This window comes from Balaenoptera musculus, chromosome 14, assembly GCF_009873245.2.
Source record: "Balaenoptera musculus isolate JJ_BM4_2016_0621 chromosome 14, mBalMus1.pri.v3, whole genome shotgun sequence".
Lineage (NCBI taxonomy): Eukaryota > Metazoa > Chordata > Mammalia > Artiodactyla > Balaenopteridae > Balaenoptera > Balaenoptera musculus.
Window position 1 is genome coordinate 37853001 of NC_045798.1, and position 6217 is coordinate 37859217.

Genomic DNA, 6217 nt, shown 5'->3' on the forward strand with positions numbered 1-6217 from the left:
GAGGGCCTTCTGCCACTCCAGTTCTACATTTCTAGGTTTTCACATAAATGGAATCACGCAATATGTAGTCACTTGTGTCTGGCATCTTTCACTTAGCACATGCTTTTGAGATTCATCTTTTTATGGCTTAGAAGTTTCCCCTTGTATTAATGTACCACAATTTGGTTTTGTCCAATTACGAAGTGTTGGATGTTTGGGACTATCGTGAATAAGGCTGCTGTATTAAAAAAGAGTCTTTTCAAAAGCTTATTTCAAATTCATATATCTTCTCTGGTGGAGGGTCTATTTTGCCCATCTTTTGATACCAAGTTGTTTGTCTTATTACTGAGTTGTAATTCTTTCAGTATTCTGGATACAAGTACTTTACCAGACCCATGTTTTACAAATAGTTTTCTCCCATTCTGCACCTTTCATTTTCATGTCCTTAATGGTATCTGTTGAAGAGAAAACATTTTCAATCTTGATGAAGTGCAATTTATCATTTTTTTCCTTTTATAATTTATGCTCTTTGTATCTTAAGAAAATTTGCCTTACCCAAGTTCACAAAGATTTTCTCCATTGTTTTCTACAGAAGTTTTATAATTCTAGCTCTTATGTTTACATCTGCATTCCAAGATAACTTTTGTATATGATATAAGGTAAAGGCCAAGGGTGGTGTTTTGTTTGTTTTTCCATACAAATATCCATTTGTTCCAGCACCATTTGTTGCAAAGACTTCTACCCATTGAATTTCCTTGGCATCTTCTTCAAATCAGTTGACTGTATATGTGTGGGTCTATTTCAGGACTCTTGTTTCATTGATATACATGTATCATTATGCCAATATCACATTGTCTTAATTAGTGTGGCTTTTATAATAGTTAAGTCTTAAAATCAAGTAGTTTAAATTGTTTGGCTTTGTTCTTCTTTTCAAGATTATTTTGGCTATTCTGGTTCTTTAAATTTCCATGGGGATTTTAGAATCAAGTCCTTAATAGCTACAAAAAATCCTGCTGGGATTCTGATTAGATTGCATCAAATCAGTAGTTCAATTTGGGAAGAACTGATATCTCAACAATATTGAATTATCCAATCCAAGATTATGAACTTTCTGTACATTTAGGTCTTAAGTTTTCAGTGTATAGATCTTGCTTTTTTGTTGTTGTTGTCGTTGTTTAATTTGTGTCTAAGTATTCCAGACTTTTAATACAAAGAGGTATTGTTTTCTAATTTTAATTTCCAGTTTTTAGTTATATTAAATGTAATTGATTTTATTTTATATTTTTAATATTTAATTAATTAATTTATTTATTTGGCTTCACTGGGTCTTAGTTGCAGCATGCGGGATCTTCATTGTGACATGCAGGCTATTTTAGTTGCGGCATGCAGGCTGTTAGTTGTGGCATGCAGGAACTAGTTCACTGACCAGGGATTGAACCAGGGCCCCCTGCATTGGGAGCGTGGAGTTTTAACTGCTGGACCACAAGGGAAGTCCCTAATCGATTTTAAATTGACCTTGAATCCTAAAACTTGCTAAACTCATTAATTCTAGCAGCTTTTTTTTGGTAAATTCTGCAAAGTTGATTTTCTTTTTTAAAGTTTTATTGGCGTATAGTTGATTTACAATGTTGTGTTCGTTTCTGGTATACAGCAAAGTGATTCAGTCATACATATATATATATATACTTCTTCATATTCTTTTTTGTTATAGGTTATTACAAGATATTGAATAGAGTTCCCTGTACTATACAGTAGGACTTTGTTGCTTATCTGTTTTATATATAGTAGTTTGTATCTGCTAATCCCAAACTCCTAATTTATCCCTCCCCCCCACCCCCACTTTCCCCTTTGGTAACGGTAAGTTTGTTCTCTATGTCTGTGAGTCAAAGTTGATTTTCTACAGAGACCATCAATCATGTCATCCAAGAATAAAGAGGCTTACTTTATTCTTTCCAATATGCTTTTTGTTTCTTTTTCTTGCTGTATTACACTAACTAGGACTTTCAGAACTATGTTGAATAGAAGTGGTGAAAGCAGATATCCTTGCCTTGTTTCTAATCTTAGGGGGAAAGCATTAATTTTCTACTATAAAGTCAGATGGTGGCAATAGTTTTTTCCAAATGTCCTTTATCAGGTTGAAGAAGTTTCTTCTTTTGCTACTTTTCTAAGAGATTTTTTTTTTTTAATCATGAATCGTTGAATTTTGTCAAGTACTTCTTCAGTCTGTATGAAGATCATATAGTTTCTCTTTTTTAGTCTATTATTAAGAAGAATAATTACATTAATGATTTTTGAATGCTAAACTAACCTTGCATTACTGGGATAAATCTCACCCAGTCATGATGTTTTGTCTTTTTTATATAGTGCTAGTGTCAGATTTGCTATTTTTTAAAAAGATTTTTGTGTATATGTTCATGAGTGATATTGTTCTGCAGTTTTGTTTTCTTATAATATCTTTGTTTTAGTATCAGGGTAATACTAACCTCTTTATTTAAAAGCTGGGAAATGTTCCCTCATATTTTCTTGAGGAGTTTACATAGAATTGCTATTGTTTCATAAATGTTTGGTAAACAGTGAAGCTGAGATGGCCTGGAATTTACTTTGAGGGAAAATTTTTCACTTTGAATTAAATTATTAAATTTTGTAATAGTTATAGGATTATTTATCTATTTTTTCTTGAATGAACTTTGGTGGTTTGTACATAATCTTCCCTTATTATTGTTTAGTGTTTGTAGGATCTGTAGTGCTGTCTCCACTTTTATTTGTAATCTTGGTAATTTGTGTCTTCTCTCCTTTTTTTTCCTCATTAGTCTGGCTAGTGGTTTATCAATTTTAATGATTTGTCTCAAAGAACTAGCTTTTGGTTTCATTGATTTGCTCTATATGCATGTATTTATGTGTGTGTATGTGTGCATGTGTGCACGATCACCCATGTGCATGTGTGTTCTGTTTCACTGATTTCCTGTCTTCACTTATTTCATCCTTTTGGGTTTTATTTGCTCTGTCATTTTGGAGTTTACTCTTCTTTTTCTAGCTTTTTTTTAAGGTGGAAGGTCAGATCATTGATTTGAGACTTTCCTTCTTTTCTAATGCAAACATTTAATGTTATAAATTTCCCTCTAAATACTACTTTAACTGCATTCCACATATTTTGATATGTGGAAGGTCAGATCATTGATTTGAGACTTTCCTTCTTTTCTAATGCAAACATTTAATGTTATAAATTTCCCTCTAAATACTACTTTAACTGCATTCCACATATTTTGATATGTTCTTATATCAAAATATTTTCTAATTTCCCTTCTGAGTTCTTTTTTGACTCATGGCTTATTTATATGTTTGCTATTTAATTGTTAATTATTTGGGGATTTTCCAGATATCTCTCTTTTATTCTAGTTTATTTCTGTTTTGGCCAGAGAACATATTTTGTATAATTTCAATCCTCTCAAATGTATAACTGTATTAAAACTCTGTTTTATGGCCCAGAATATGTTCTACCTTGATGTATGTTCTGTTTGTACTTGAAAATAATATGCATCCTGCTTTTGTCAGCTAGAGTGTTCTAGAAATGTCAGTTTGGTCAAATTAATTGATAGTATTGCTCAGTCTTCTATATTCTTATTGCTTTTCTGTTGGCTTTTCCTATCAATTACTGAAAGAGGAATGTTGAAATCCTCAACTATAATTGTAGATTTTTCTGTTTCTCCTTTTAATTCTATCTTTTTTGTTTCATGTGTTGTGTAACTCTTATTAGGTGCTTATACATTTATGATTATTGTGTCACAGGACGAATTGAGTCCTTTATCATTATTAAATATTTCCCTTTATCTTTGGTAATATTCCTTTACATAGATCCAGATTTCTTCTGATATCGTTTTCCTTCTCCATGAAGTGCTTCCTTTAATATTTCTTGTTGCACAGGTCTGATAGTACTGCATTTTAAAAGTTTTTATTTGACTTCCTTTTTGAAATGTTTTAGTTCAGTTAAGAATTCTAGGTTGACAGGGTTTTCTTTTTTCCCTTTAGTACTTTATAGATGTCTCTTCACTATCTTCTAACTTGCATTATTCCTGACAAAAAGTCTTCTATTGTCCTCAATTTTATTTCTTTAAATGTAGAGTGTCTTTTTTTTTTTTTTCAGAATGTTTTAAAAATAGTCTTTTATTCCTGGTTTTCAGCAATTTATTTATGATGTACCTTCACATGACTTTCTTAAAGGTTATTCTACTTAGAGTTTGAGATGCTTGATTCAGTGGATTATAGTTTTCATCAAAGTTGGAAATTTGGGGCCATTATTTTTCAGTTTGTTTTCTGTATTCACTTCTGGAACTCTACGTGTCTACTGGGCCATTTACTATTGTCTCACAAGTCAGTGATGCTCTGTTCTATTCTTTTTTCCGTTTAATCCTTCTTTTTGCTTCATTATGGATACTTTCTTTCGCTCTGTCTTCATATTCACTAATCTTTTCTTTTGCAGTGTCTTTTCTGCTTATAATCCCATACAGTGTATTTTTTTAATCTTAGAAATTGTAGCTTTCATTTTTTTCTTTTTTGTATCTTTCATACCTCTCCTCCTTATGCTTGTAGTTTCCATCTTGAAGGTCCTTGTCTGAATTTTAGGACTGTTGGGTCTGTTTCTATTCATTGACCTTTATCTTGTTCATGGGCTATATGTTCCCGCTTTTATATATGCCTTGTAAATTTGATTAGATGCTGGACACTATAAATTGTAATTTTTGGTTGCTAGAATTTGGAGGGGGGGCATTCCTTTAAATAATGTTGAATTTTGATTCATGTACACTTTCTACCCTGGCTCGTGGGGACAGGAACTATTTTAAGCCCTGTGGAAACTCCAGGTATTATTTTGTCTAGTCTTAACTTGCAATCAGTTGAATCCTTCCAAGTTTTGCATTCAAGCTCTGTTAGATCCAAAACAATCTTTAGTCTTAGGAGACCTTTTCTGCCAGTAAGGCAATACCCCATTGAGGATTCTACCTGATGCCCCATGTATTACTAAATCTTCTCACTCTGGCTGGCAGGAATAGGTACCATTCCCTACCTTGTGCAACCTCCAATAATTTTTTTGCCTATTCCTTTCTGGTGACTTTCCTCAAATTTGAATAGTTTCCTCTCATTCATGTGCATATCCACACATACCCACACTCAGCCAAAGATTAGAAGAGATCCTTCTGTTTTCTGCCTCTCAAATTATAGCCACATTGGCCTCCTCAAACACTAATATTAGTCTTCTCAAGTCAGTAAGGCTGCTAGGCTCAGTTTGGGACCCCCCTTTCCAGTAGCCTCCAGCCTCCAGACAGTAAGCTGGTGCAACTGTAGGGTGCTTTGTTTTTCTTCTCCAGGATCACAGTTCTGCTCTCCTGTGGTCCAGTGTCTGAAGTCCCTTCTTCCAAATATTTTAGCTGGTTTTCTAGCTGTATAAGATGGGAGTATAAATCCTGTCCCTTTTACTTTATTTTTCCTAGAAGTAATGGGGCTATTAATTATAGGGATTTGGATGGGGGGTGTGGTCAGCATTTGGAATAGCTGGGTAGCCAGGCTTCTCCCTGTATGATAAACTGATCCAGTCAGTGAGCTGGAATATTAAACCAAAGGATATGCCCAGAACTCAACAAAGAGTCAAAAAAGTTGTGGTTTTTTTGTTTTTGTTTAAGTTAAAGCATGGGTGACAGATTCAGAGGTTTAATATCAAACCAACATAAGTTCCAGATGAAGAGGAAGAACCAATGAAAGGAACAGTAGAGAAAACTTTCCAGAGCAATACATTGCTTTTGGCTTGAAAGAATCCATCAGTTGTAGAGTAAGATTAATACTTAAGTTAATCCTAAACATATATTAGTAATATTTTAAAACCATAAAGAGAAAATCCAAACATTTTCCAGAGAGTGGAAAAAAAAAAAACTCAGCTTATTCTTTAAAGAATGAGACTTAACATTACTTTAAAAAGTATTCATTTGAACTAAGAATTCTATGCAATAAAATCCTTCAAATCTGAAAGAAAAACAAAGACATCTTCAGAACACAAAGTACTCAGAATATATTACCCAGGCCAGAGACCCATTCTGAAAAAAATAAATTGAGCATATCCCCCAACCCCCAAAATCAAGAAAGCAAAAAATAGGGGTGAACAAATAGGTAACACAATTAAGTGTTAATAAATGTTGATCCATATGTAAAATTATCTCTATCTAAATGGCAAAGTGGGTAGGACAGGGAAAAG